This window comes from Brachycentrus maculatus, unplaced genomic scaffold (assembly GCF_059751285.1).
Source record: "Brachycentrus maculatus isolate JH-2025_06_01 unplaced genomic scaffold, ASM5975128v1 h1tg000475l, whole genome shotgun sequence".
In the NCBI taxonomy this organism is placed as follows: domain Eukaryota; kingdom Metazoa; phylum Arthropoda; class Insecta; order Trichoptera; family Brachycentridae; genus Brachycentrus; species Brachycentrus maculatus.
In genome coordinates this window covers 1,179,752-1,194,843 of record NW_028281222.1, presented here as the reverse complement: position 1 = coordinate 1,194,843, position 15,092 = coordinate 1,179,752, and the positions used below count along the sequence as shown (strand labels likewise).

The 15,092-nt window shown below is 35.6% G+C and overlaps 1 long non-coding RNA gene across 1 annotated transcript in view; it reads left to right on the top strand.

The window, feature by feature from the left end:
* Positions 1-3,538: 3,538 nt before the first annotated feature.
* Positions 3,539-15,092, top strand: part of LOC148302127 (uncharacterized) — a 151,321-nt gene continuing 139,767 nt past the window's right edge. The window contains exons 1-4 of the long non-coding RNA XR_015838700.1: positions 3,539-3,667; positions 4,183-4,413; positions 11,793-12,497; positions 12,575-12,854. This is a non-coding gene — a long non-coding RNA (uncharacterized LOC148302127). The remainder of the gene's footprint in view (positions 3,668-4,182; positions 4,414-11,792; positions 12,498-12,574; positions 12,855-15,092) is intronic.

Here is a 15,092-nt window from a genome sequence, read left to right as displayed (position 1 = left end):
CGAAACACGTTACGATGCAAGCATTCGTATATTCAGTGCAGCGAGCCGAATGCTCCATCCATAGTTTCGGATGCTCTCCGCGAGCGATGTTATGACGAAATGCTCCGGTCAGTCACCACCCTTATGTTGCGGCAGTGTGCACATTTTTGTACATTTAGATAATTAGGTAATATCTTGTTTATTTTTACGGTTACTCAATCAATACTTACCTACTTTCCTTGTATTTATTGATTTGGCGTTTAATTTGTAGAACTCCATTTTAATTTATGCATTAATTTTAAATCAAACACAGATTTTAAGAGTCTACTAAGTTGTATTTTATTAACAAAAACACATTTAAAAAAATTATGTGTTTTTATTAATAAAATACAACTTAGTAGATTCAAAAAGTCTGTGTTTGATTTAAAATTAATACATACTTTCCTTGTTATTGTTAAGATTCTGCAAGACAGCTGTTTAAGTATGTGTACTAATTGTAACTCAATTTATACTCAGAATATGTGAGATTTTGTTTGTATTTTCAAAAAATTTTATAAATATATTTTTAAATATTTTTTATTGTTTTATTTCATTATATTAATCACTCCTATGTGTATACGCTATATATAGTATCTTAAACTTCAACTTTCACAACGGCGTGCCAGTACCGACACTAATGTATGGAAGCGAAACATGGAACTGGCAAAGGAAGGATGAAAGCAGAGTGAACGCTGTTGAAATGCGCTCCCTCAGACGAATGTGTGGAAAATCACTGTATGACAGAATTAAAAAACGAAGATATAAGAAAGGAATGTAAGGCTGAACGAGGAATAATTGAAAAGATTAGGAAGAGTTCTTTGCGGTGGTATGGACATGTGGAGCGAATGGATAACCAGATAATGACTAAGAAAATATATGTGGCGAATGTGAGAGGGAAAACAGAATGAGGATGACCGAAAAAGACTTGGCACGATTAGATCAATAAAATCTAGCTGTGTCAAAAGTCTGCGTAATCGGAGGGTATGTATGACTAGATGTATGGATGTGAAGGAGGCGAGGAGTGTATGTCAGGACAGAAGAGTGTGGCGTTCCATCCTCTCTGCCTACCCCTGCGGTGAAACGGCGTGATGGTAGTAGTAGTTGAACTTCAAAATGCAATTTACAGAAGGATTAAACATTTTGTATGTACATTTGTACTAGTTTTGAATACTTTATATGGAGCCATTTTTGTAAAATACTGCCCCAAGGGCTCTTTACTGTGATTGAATTGGTGAAAAGTAGATAAACGATTTTTTTTCTATAATTTTTTGACATCTCATCAAAGATGAAGAAGAATATGAAAGTCTGGGCATTTACGGGACTGACGACCTCCATAGACTGGTTTAAGTTCATTTTATACACGTGTAACATTCACCAATTCTACCCATTATTGACAAGCACACTACTCAAATTCTTGGAAGTTCTGTATATATGAACCAATTTAGAAACCTTGTTCTTGAATCACTACAACTTCACTAGAGACATCTATTGGTGAGATGTAAAGAAGCTTTTTACTAAGCAGAAACTCTTATATTAGTATGTGAGATCCGAATCCTGGATTATAATCACACACATCGCTCACTCCTTTCAAGAACGTCATAAATCAAAAATTGTCAATTTTCAGTTGTGCATGTTTTTGGAATGCCCAGAAAATGTACTATATCCCAGCAAAAGAGGCAATTTTTCAACCTTATATTTACCCGCTACAGGGCAGAAGTGTTGTTTTTGCATTTTGAATAAAAGGTATTGTTTAATTATCTTTTTAAATATACTTAACATTTTTCAAATAGTGGAAAAATCTTCAGGTTTAACCTAAAAAGATCTGTAGCACAGTAAAAAGATCAGTAAGTGGCTTGATATATATTTTTAATACATTGTATTATATTTTTAAACTTTAAAAACGTTCTCCTGAAAAATCAAGTTTTTTGATTTTTAACGTTCTTGAAAGGAGTGAGCGACATGAGAAACGTCAGAAAATACTATTTTCATTTTTATTATTTAAGCTTATAATTTGACCAGACAATTTAATGTCATACATTTTTTTCTTCTTATTTCTTAATTTTCTATTTTTAATTATAAGGATATAATTTTGTGAAAACATGTTTCAGCAAAATTATCATAATACATGCCAAAAGACACAAACATGAAATAAAACAAATATTCTTCTAACTCTTATCCGCACCCAATGGTGCATAGGGTACTGCATTGTATTGACACAGTGTTATCTTGATCGTTACTTACATGAAGGCAAGGTGATCACTCCTGCCCTTCAGGGACCAGTCCAGGCTAATATTAAATAAATATTAGAGTTTAAAATTACTGATTTATTTTCACCCCCCCCCCCCTGGGAATCGAAACCAGGACCTCCACAGCACGGTAGCTATTTTTTTACTGCGGTAAAAAAAAAAACAATTTTTGAGATATTCTCTTTTACTATATCAATGAAAAATTATTAAAAAAAATAATTGCTTAATTTGATGTTTTGAATTACTATGTATTCGAAATTATAAGAGAAATAAAATAGGAAACTCTGCCGAGAAACACCTCACCCCCTTTTTGATTATTGAAAAATAGGCTTAATTTAATTCGAATATTCAGTACCTAAAAATATTTTTATTTTTTAGTATTACAAATAAATAAATAAAAGGGCGCGGTCAAACAGTTTGAGTATCACTGAAACTAATAATCAAACTGCAGAATAATCATTTATACACAAATATTAATGATTTCCGAATATTATGACTCAGAGCGCAAAGAGAGAGCATTCAAAATTTTAAAAACATTTCAAATATTTATGTCCGATTATCCAAAGAAATACATTTGAATAATAAATGAGTTGGAGCAGTTTGAGAGCCAATAAATACCATTTTCTAATGGCTACGATCGATGGATGATTTTTTTAATTCTTAAAATAGGACCAGATCTACGTAACCCGTAACTCAATTATGATTTGAAAATAATAAATGACTATTCTTGCATAGATTATGTATTGTATAGATCGCAAGCTTGTATATCCTAACTTGAAACGGTTCATACCGCACACACATCTGGGCGTAAGAGAAAGATAATGTGGTATTGTGGTAAGTTCCCGAAATCCTTGTTCACATACTTACACGATGTTTATTTTCTCTTTCGACATTCGTAAGTTTATATTGAAAAGAGAAGGATAAATATATCGACATATCCAGGGTAAGAAAATGATAGCCCTCTACTAAATATACTCTATCTCTTTTTATTCAATCTTAAAACGGATTCCTACATGTATATTGATGCTTTGTCTCTATTTTCTTCGTTAATTTAGGTAGGAGAACAAGGATAGAGATGTTTTGATACCAGATCTTAAACTAAGCTTGGAGCTCCTGAAGCTCATGGTTAACGTTCCGCGAAGAGCGCAAGGCGCATGCGTTCGCAATTATTCCGGTTTCGATGACGTATCGTACACTGTTTCAGTCAGAAAAAAGTTTCTCGCTCTATCTCGCTCTCTCTCGCTCGGAATCTCTATCCTCGGTGCAGTTTCACCCGTCGCTTTGGCAATGCCGTTCTCGTTTTACGGGTAGGTGATGTCCGCCATCTTGAGAGTAAATTTTAGGTATGTGTTCGGTTTATACGGGAATTTGTGAAAAGTGCATCCGATTTCACAATTAAATGGGTGAGTATTTTCAAGTCTACGGTTTGGGAGATTAACGTTTTCAAAGCTCGTAGTGATCCGCGGCCCAGTTTCCACCGCGACAGCTCGAATATCGTAATTTTACGTCACAGTGTTTATAATGACAGGTACCCCGAGAGCTTTCTAATTATTTTGTTTCTGCTTTTCGCCCGTTTTTTTAAGCGGTGTTGGCGGTTTTTGCGCAATTCGCGAAATATCGTTCTCTTTTTCGGTCGGCCCGCGGGGTAGCGCTCTGGAGAAAACCGGCGAGGAATGTATTTTTGGGTGGAGTTGCGCGTAAGATCGTATAGGTTGGCAGTTCGAGACAGGTGAATTCGGGAACGATGGCGGGACACGTCTCCGACCGAACGTCCGGCATTCCGTTTTTATGAATTGTTAATGGCTTATCGACTTTATCTGTCGCCGGGGGAGGGTTCGATCACTCGGCCGGAGCGGTGAAACGTCGGGAACCCGGCTGATTTGGCCCGTTTGGCTGACGAGTTCCTTCCCTTTTTCAGGTAAGGAGAGGCTCGGGAGATCGAGAAGAGAGAGGCCACGGAGGTAGCTGAGGAGTGTCCGAGTGTTATCGCCGAAAGTACAACAATAATTCGGCGCCAGTCGGCAGTCGTAGTTCCGACTTCTCGTGAAAATGCGAGAACAGTGCTCGTTATCGAACTGATTACCGAAGTGACTAAGTGTTGTGGTTCCCGAACTTGAAGTACTCCACTCCGCCGCGTTGGATTCCTCAGGTATGCCAAATTTCAATACCCTTTACAATCACTGCTCATACAATGTCAAAAGATTGTGCAACCGACCAATCTGGTACTTGAAGCACAAACCTTGCCTTCTTGTAATTTACTTTTAAGATAACATACCATCGATTTATTGCAGTACTCGGTGCATCGCCGTATCTGTATGTAATTTTTTTAGACAATTTTTTACCCCGTGACTTGTCACTTTGCCTTCGTGTAAGCAACAGTCAAGTTGACACTGCATTGATCTGATTGGTGCCCTATGCATTATTGAGTAGGGATAAGGGTCACAAGAAAAAGAAGATTTATTATATCTGTTTTTAGTATTTTTGTGGCAAAATGACACAATTGTATGAATGAAAATTTCTGTCGGGATGAACAAATGAAGTGCCCTTTTTCTCGTGAAAAGAGAATTTGTGATAAAAAAAAATTGTTTCTGCGTAGCGTCTACTGGCAACATTTATCACAATCATTCACATTTTCATAGTGGTTTCTCGGCAATTTGACAAATTAATCGTAGAACAATTTATTTTTAAACATTTGTCCCCACCCAACAGCATTGTAGCGAAAAATTAAATCTTTTTGGCTTGAATTAAAATCAAAATGTCCACTGTAGTATACTGAAAGTCAAAAATAGGGTAAATATTCAGTTAGTCTGATATTAACTTGGCAATATTATTTATTTATCAAACTTCTTGTACAGAATATATCGCTCTCTCCTTTCAACAGCGTCATGTATCAAAAAACTTGATTTTTTCAGATCGTTTTTACAGCTTAAAAATATAATACAATGTATTAAAAATAAATATCAAGTCACTTATTGAACTTTTTAAAAAAACTAACTAACTAACCATCACGCCGCTTCCCCGCAGGGGTAGGCAGAGAGAATCGAACGCCCCACCACTCTGTCTTTGCAAACATTCTTTGCCTCTTCTACATTCATGCATCTCCTCATACATACCCGACGATTATTACGACTCCTGACCCGGCCGCTTTCAAGTATTTGACAACTTTTTACTGTGCGACAAATCTTTTTAGGTAAAACCTGAAGGTTTTTTCTGCATTTGAAAAATATTAAGTAAATTTCAAAAAATAATTAAACAATACTATTTCTTCAAAATGCAAAAACAACACTTTTTGCCCTGTAGTGGGTTAATATTAAGTAAAAAATATGCCATTTTTGCTGGGATATAGTACATTTTCTGGGCATTCCGAAAACATGCACAACTGAAAATTGTTGATTTTTGATTTATGACGTTCTTGAAAGGAGTGAGCGATTTGTACCCACCCAACAGAATTTTAGCCAAAAATTTAATCAGAATTTAAGCAAAGCAGAATTTAAGCCAAAAATTTTACCTTGAATTGGAATTGAAATGTCCACTGTAGTATACTGAATCTCAAAAATAGGGTTAGTTCAGTTAGTCTGATTTTAACTGGGAAATTTTTTCCACTGCAATATTATTTACTTATCAAGCTTCTTGTACAGAATATATGTGTACATTGGCGGGCTTATTACTAAGCAGCAATATCTTCCAACCAACCCAAAACAGACTAGCAATACTAGTCAAAGTTTGAACCTTATACTACAGTTAGAATTCAAAGGGTAAATAGTGCTTATACATAAGTATAATAAATAATAATAAAACCCTTACCCGCACCCCAATGGTGCATAGGGCACTGCATCATACAAACGCAGTGTTATCTTGATCGTTTACACATGAAGGAAAGCTGATCCGTCCTCCGCTTCAGGTACCAGTCCAGGTCAAATATTACAGTGAAAAAATCACTTGTATTTATTTTACCCCCCTTGGGAATCGAACCCGGTACCTCTCTAAAAGCCGAGCGTGCTGACCATTACACTACGGATGCGGACACAGTATACATACATAAGTAAAATTAAAAACATAATGTAATATTTTCATATTGACACGAGCCTATGATATTATAGAATTGTGTTTGCTATGCGACTATCGCAGATTGGTGTATGATTTAGTGGTGGTTGTGTAATTATAGTCAGCTTACGGGAGGTCTGAATCCAGGACGCTACTTAGTAATAAGAACTAGAGTAGTGAAAATATAAGTATAATTTTTTTATAAGTATTTTTTTATATTAAGTGTTTTTGCCTAGAATTTTTATTCATGAATTACATGAAATTATAGTAACTTTAAACATGAAAAGTAAATCCACTCACGAGTAGGCATAGGCTATGAAACTTATAAAGTCGAAGCCTGAGTAGGGTCATGATAAGCGGTGCTGCAGAAGTCGTAGCTAGATTTCAGAGTCACTTGGACGTTAGGAAATTAAATAACTATAACTAACTAACCAACTAACCATCAAGCCGCTTCCCCGCAGGGGTAGGCAGAGAGAATAGAACGCGACGCCATTCTGTCTTTGCAAACATTCTTCGCCTCTTCCACGTTCATGCATCTCCTCATACATACCCGCCGATTGTTACGACTCCTAACCTGACCACTTTCAAGTATTTGGCATACCTGATCGTGCCATGTTTTTCTCGGTCTTCCTCTGCTAAAAAATAAATAAATAACTATGAGAGGTCATAAACCCCGTAAATATAATGTAATATAACCAAAAGAGCAACGCCCCCTTAAACTAATATTTGATATTTTTAATGGAAACAGATATGCGCAAACAAATATTTTACTCACTCACTCTGCCATGTTCAATATATTCCCACATTACAGATTAACGATTCAATTTCATTTGTGTATTAATCGTTAAGTGATCACTTTACACACGTCAAAAAATAATATGAAAAATAACTCCTATGATTGGAGATAATCCAGATTTGTGAACAAGTATTTGGACACATTCAAAATGTTGTAAATATCGCTCACTCCTTTCAACAACGTCATATGTCAAAAATCATCAATTTTCAGTTGTGCATGTTTTCCGAATGCCCAAAAAATGTACTATATCCCAGCAAAAGTGGCATATTTTTTACTTAATATTTACCCGCTACAGGGCAGAAAGTGTAGTTTTTGCATCTTGAAGAAAAGGTATTGTTAATTTTTTTTTAAAATTTACTTAACATTTTTCAAATGGAGAAAAAGCAGTCAGGTTTTACCTTAAAAGATCTGTTGCACGGTAAATAGTTCAATAAGTGGCTTGATATTTCTTTTTAATACGTTTTATTACATTTTTAAACTTGAAAAAAATCTACTGAAAAATCATGTTTTTTGATTTATGACGTTGTTGAAAGGAGTGAGCGATATATTCAAATGTGGACTTACTCTTCATATTATATCCCAAGACTATTCTCAATCTAGATATTCAAATGTGCATGTCATGGTTAGTTAAGCTCACTGCGGCTAAATATAATTGTTTGAATAAGAAATTGCTTTCACTGCTTGTATAATACATTTTAGAAAATCCGCTCGTTTCATTTTTAGCTAATCGTTCACTGGTCAACTACAAAAATGTAAAGTTTACTCAACTCAACCATAAATGGTTCCGAGAACTCACACATGAAAGAATGTTTCACTAGATTTAAGTTTTGTACGGACATATTTCTTAACCTAAACTTGGCAGGATCAGGTATGCCAAATACTTGATAGTGGTCAGGTTAGGAGTCGTAACAATCGGCGGGTGGTGTATGAGGAGATGCATGAACGTGGACTAGGCGAAGAATGTTTGCAAAGACAGAGTGGTGTGACGTTCTATTCTCTCTGCCTACCCCTGCGGAGAAGCGGCGTGATGGTTAGTTAGTTAGTTTATTTCTTGGTGGAACTGCATTTTATGAAATAAAGTAACGATAATATAGTTTTTTTTTTCCACATGTATTTTATTTAACCGGTGACCGGGTTTACCGGGATCGCCAGTCTGATAATGTCGGTAACGACGAGACCTGGTCATTGATGAAATTAGATATATGTGGAAAAAACTAAATAGTTGTTATTTTATTTTATAATTTAATTGATTTTAGTTGCATTAAGAGGCTTTTATGCGCGTATGATAGAGAGGATGGGGGATGAAAGATGTATAATAAATGTATAAAAAACTAAAATTTAAAGCGTATACTTATATTAACACTAAAATTATAAAGTAAGCAAGAACACCCTTGTTAAAGATGTAGAAGAATAGCGCTTCGAAATGCCCCCTCAGACACATGGAACAGATGAATATCCGGCGTGATATTGTTCAGCATAGCGGTAGTTCTTCCCACAGGCATAACCATCGGCAGGTTGGTCCTGTATATAGGAATGTGAAACAATCTATGCCGATGCTGTCTTAGCTATCAGGAACATACAGACCAATGCTCTGGATAATTTCAGGATTATCGATAATATCGCGCAACAATAGCAAATACACCACTAACACTCGGACCGATGAAATATTAATCTTTCTCGAATTCTTGCTGTAAGCGGCAGGAGTTTTGCAGTCTAGCATTTATTCAACTACACCGTATATTGTTGTTATTTTAAATGATACTCTTTAAATTATGTTTTGATGTTGGGGATGTGTGTTTGCAAGAGATGTGAAAGTGTAAAATAATACATCGACAGAAGAGTGAATGAAATGAAACAATAAACGGCGCTCTTAATTTGATTATTGCTCATTGGAGTATGTTTATAGACGCTATAGACTAGTAGCGCATACTTACTTCAGCCTTATCTTGTGTCCAGTATTGAGTAAAGCCCTCCCTCTTGGACTTGTACAGTTCTCTGTTGGACGCGACTCTCTACCAGTGCAGGCCCACCACTTTCTTAATGTCATCCGACCATCTTGTCTGGGGCCTACTCACGCTTCTAGGCCTCCAGTCAAGCACCCTCTGTGTCCATCTATCCTCAGACATACGTGCCACATGACCTGCCCAGTTCAACTTTGGTTCTGCGATTATTTACGCCACATAGTTACCCTGGTCTTTTCCCTTATTCAAAGTGCATAACGGAGCTCTAGTTCCAATACTTTTATTCGGGAGTGACATTGCCAACTGGCTGTGTAACCAAGCCTAATGCATGGATGTGAATTGTGGAGTTGGCAAAAAAAGGATGAAGTTTGACTGAATGCAGTTGAAATACGTTCTCTCACTGCGGCGAACCCATGTATGATAGATGTTTCAATTGTGAAATAAGGAAAGAATGCAAGGCTGACATAAACTTTATTGATTAAATTGAGAAAGGTGTGTTGGAGATGGTTTGGATGTGTGGAACAAATAAGTGAAGAAAGAATAGTAAAACAAGGAACCTGGCAATCGCCATGGATCTTCCTCGAAAGACATCTGGAGGAAGACCAAAGAAACCATGGATGCTGCAGAAAGATAACATGATTCTTAAGCATGACCTAGGTCATTGTTCCGCCACTGGTGTACCGTGTTGATTAGTTGGTGTGCTGCGGAAAAAACGTCTAGTTTTGTGAAAATAACACAATTGCCGTGCTCAGTTATGAAGGATCACATTTCTCATTATACATAATATGTTAAATATGTTACCATAATATGGGAAATATGCACCTCTGAAATTTCTTAATTTGGTAGGTGTACCTTGAATAGAAAAAGTTTGCTGAACACTGGCCTAGGTGACGCTGTCCATGATGGAAGGACCTACAGCCTGAGGACTAGGGGAAGTCTACAAAGACGATAAGTTGGTATGGAGCCAGAAAGAAGACAACAAGTAGAAATTCTCAATCGATGACTTTTTTCCTGGTAGCTGGATCATATTTTCACGGTCCATATTTGTCACCGAACGGAATCTATCTCGTCACTTTCTGAATTGATTGATGGGAACGTGTTTGGTTGGGAATAAAGTTATGATTGTACGCGTTCTGTTCACGGTTGGGTCAATGCCAAGAATGCTGTATCTACGTTTGTCTATTTTGTTGTTTTCCAGTAAAGATAACATTCGCGTAATGAGTTCACCGAGTATTTTCAATCTGCAATAAAAGAGAACAAAGTTATAACGCCAGCTTGTGTAATTAATTTCAAAGGAAATATTATTGAAAAATATTTTCAAGTAATTTGGTATGATGTTCAAATTATTTATTTATTGAACGGCTTATGCCTTTAACATAATACATATTTACAGTATCTAATATAAAAATACACTAATGAATACACTTATAATAATAAAACCCTTATCCGCACCCCAATGGTGCATAGGGCACTGCGTCATATAAACGCAGTGTTATCTTGATCGTTTACACATGAAGTAAAGGTGATCAGCCCTCCGCTTCAGGTACCAGTCCAGGATAATATTGAATAAATATTACAGTGAAAAAATCACTTATATTTATTCGACCCTCCCTGGGAATCGAACCCGGAACCTCCAGTACGGTAGCCGAGCGTGCTGACCATTACACTACGGAGGCGGACAAAATATGAAATGAATACACTTATAGAGAAACAAAAAGTCTTAAACATAAAATAAAATAAAATAGCAAATAGTAAGCACTGGTAAATACACGTCTCCTTCACACACTATCAGCGAGCAGCGCAACTCAACGTTTAAATTTATCCATTATAACATATCGTAATAATAAATAATTGTTAATTAATTAATTAATTATGACATGTTTGAATATTATTGCGTCGGGTTATGGTTTTGCGGTTAGTGTCGCGGACTCTGAGTCAGAGTTTCTGGGTTCGAACCCAGTCTGCCACAACTTCATACCTATTTTTAATAACGGGCCACTTAGGTTTACATAATTAGTATTAAATTGACGTTTAAAAGGAATACAATGTTTATCTTTAAGAAAATAAAAACATTGATTTTATTTGACCATATTCATATATCGCTCACTCCTTTCAACAACATCATTTATCAAAAATTGACAATTTTCAGTTGTGCATGTTTTCGGAATGCCCAGAAAATGTACTATATCCCAGCAAAAGCGGCATATTTTTAACTTAATATTTACCCGCTACAGGGCAGAAAGTGTTGTTTTTGCATTTGAAGAAAATGTATTGAGTATTTTTTTAAATATACTAAATATTTTTCAAATGGAAAAAAAAGTCAGGTTTTACCTTAAAAGATCTATTGCACAGTAAAAAGTTCAATAAGTGGCTTGATATTTATTTTTAATACATTGTATTATATTTTTAAACTTTCAAAACGATCTCCTGAAAAATCAAGTTTTTTGATATATGACGTTGTTGAAAGGAGTGAGCGATATAACACTCCTTATCATTCATCGTTAACTTTGTGTAATACCACTTCAAAATAAAACACTACTTCCTGACTTCCAGTTTCAGAATACTCATTTCATCATCAGGTGAAATTCAGACTATTTTTTTTAAAAGTGGTATTACACAAAGTGAATGATGAATGATAAGGAGAGTGTTATATTACCATACCACAAAGTTGACAGTGCTTTTAATATACAAAATAAATTCATATATGTATATTTTGATTTTTTTCAGATATATATGACACAATCCAGATCAGCTGACGCATCTCACGCATTTGTTGACTTGACGGATGAAATAGTAAATATAGTTTAAAAAAGTGTAGCGCTAGAAATAATTGCGGCTCGCTACTTAATACAGCAATATTAATCCAATACTTGTAATATTAATCAATAAGCAATACAGTTTTTTCTTAATTAAATTAATTTATAATTAAATCAGGACTGAATTTATTTATTTGTAATTGCGGAATAAATAGTGCGCATAGTAGAATTGTAACAGAGTTGAAAATATTGAAAAAAGCGTAGAATCGTGTGGCCGCCCGCGAGCGCGTTTTCATTAATTTAGTACTTATAATATTGATCGATAAGTAATACAGTTTTTTCTAATTAAATTATATTAAATCCGGACTGGAACAATTTGTTTATTTGCGATTGCAGAATAAATAGTGCGCATAATTGAATCGTAACAGTTGAAAATATTGAAAATTGTGTTGATTCGGGTGATCGTCAGTCTGCCAAGAGCGCGCTTTCCTGAAATTAATACTTATAGTATAATTCGATAAGTATTACAGTTTTTTTCTAATCAAATTATATTAAATCGGGACTAAATCAATTTGTTTATTTGTAGTTCCGGAATAAAAAGTGTGCGTAGTTGAATGAGACAGTTTGTCAAATCGGAATTGACTCCATTTGTTTGTTTGTAGTTCCGGAATAAAAGGTGCGCTTAGTTGAATGAAACAGTTTGTCACATCGGAATTGACTCCATTCGTTTGTTTGTAGTTCCGGAATAAACAGTGCGCGCGTAGTTGGATGTAACAGTTTTGCCGGGTGTATCGCGCGAGTGTTGCGGTGTGCGGCGGGTGTGGGCATGGACTGATCGGGCCCTCGCATGAAGTGCACTCCCCCGCGCGGAGACGAGCAGTGGAAGGGCGAGGAGGCGGACATGTCGGCCGCCATGAGGAGCACGCTGCAGACGGTGCCGGAGTCGCTGGCCGCCGACCACGTGACGACCGCGGAGGCGGTCACGCCGCAGACGGCCGCGCCGCAGAAGGCTAGGACACCGACCGTCGTCAAGGTATGAATTTTGCGCTTTTATATTGTCGCTGCCGCGCAGTCGAAAGCGTTTCAGACCACACTTATATCTTTGTTTTTTAAATATTGTCGCTTTGATATGTTATACCTTCGAAACCCTTCGGTTGCCAAACACAAACACAGTTGGGTAATATAACCAAAATAAAACGAGGTTTTTGTTGGATTGAATTCTACATTTATTTATGTATATCTTAATACATGACGCGTTTCGTACATTAGGACATAATCAAACACTTTGTCAGTGTTTGATAATGTCCTAAAAAGAAGTTTTATTTTGGATATATTACCCAACAATTCAATATGGAATTCTACCAACTGTCTGCAGTTACAATAAACAAACACAGTTTATTTAATGATTTGGCGTTTAATTTGTAGAACTCCATTTTAATTTATGTGTTAATTTTAAATCAAACACAGATTTTTTGAGTCTACTTAGTTGTATTTTATTAACAAAAACACATAAAAAATTCTATTGTGACAATTGTTTCGCCTTGTTAGGGCATTATCAAACGAATGTGAAGATCAAATGGACTTAATATGGAATAAGTGAATAAGGTTGATCCCTAGATATTTATAAGTTATAAAGAGAACTTTTAATTTATAAAAAGAAACACATTCAGAACTATGTTAATGAAGATGAAAAATACATATTCCACAATGAACAGTCTTGACACACTTGTTCACATCGGGCTCGGAGGTCACGAAGAGTGCTTGTTGTTGTTTAAGTTTTTATTTAAGGGTATTGTACATTTGCAGAAAACGGGCAAAACAACATATTTGGACTAGTTTTCCTTCATGAATGCCCTCAGTACGCAAAATATAGTAAAAGAACTAAAACACAAGTCTAGGAATACTTAAAAGTTGTATTTTAAAAGCATCTTCATCACATTGTTTGCGGGGAACAAAAAAGCGTCCTTTTCAATTCAATTAAGTCAGAAAACGCTATTTAGTTGATGTTTTATCCTAACACTTAATAACTATATCGCTCACTCCTTTCAAGAACGTCATAAATCAAAAAACTTGATTTTTCAGGAGAACGTTTTTAAAGTTTAAAAATATAATACAATGTATTAAAAATAAATATAAAGCCACTTCTTGAACTTTTTACAATGCAACAGATATTTTTAGGTAAAATCTGAAGGTTTTTTCTCCATTTGAAAAATATTTAGTATATTTAAAAAAATACTTACACACCTTTTCTTCAAAATGCAAAACAACACTTTCTGCTCTGTAGCGGGTAAATATTAAGTTTTAAAAATGCCTTTTTTGCTGGGATATAGAACATTTTTTGGGCATTCCGAAAACATACACAAGTGAAAATTGACGATTTTTGATTTATGACGTTCTTGAAAGGAGTGAGCGATGTAAGATGTGAGAGTTTCATAGTAAGGTACTTATTGCCAAATATATCTATCTATCTCTCCGACATTGTCCTAAGGAATGTCATATTAATCATTACTAATGCCGCTTCCATGCTGGGACAATTTTGATCAAGGCATTTTTATGGCGATACAATATCATCTTTCACCATCTTGAGTTTTATGTTAGTTATAGCCAAACGATACATACAGTGTGTTGTTTGGCTATTTGGATGGGTGTCATTTCCCTAATGAGGGACATCTATTTGACTGCAGTAGCAGTCATAAACGAGAATGTGTTAAATACTTGTAATTTTTCTCAAATAAGTATTTTTTTAAATGAAATTCTGGCACAGTTTTGGTAATTTCAATTCGCAATAAGTGATCTTAACAAATTGTCTGCGGCAAACGCTCAAAAGGGTCTTTTACATACTGTTGGTAGAGAGCGGAAGACGCTTATATGCGTTCTATTTGCTTACTTTTGGTAGAGCGCGAGAGACGCCAAAAATAATTGTACAGATGGGAATTGGGTGTTGCGGTTACTTGTGATTAGTATACTGAGGGTCGGGCGGCAGACTGTCTGGGTATAATTAGGGTCGGGGTTGATGAAAAAACCGCCCCAACACAATGTTTTGATATTTACATACTACAATGATTTCTCGTAAAGACTAATATTCATTTATGTATCAATTTTTAAATCAAACACTGATTTTTCGACTTGTATTTTATTAAAAACATACATAAAAATTAATATTGTGACAATTGTTTCGCCTAGTTGTGGCATTTTCAAACGAATGTGAAGATGAAATGGATTGAGCCATATAATCAGGCCATTTAATCTTCACATTCCTTTGAAAGTACCA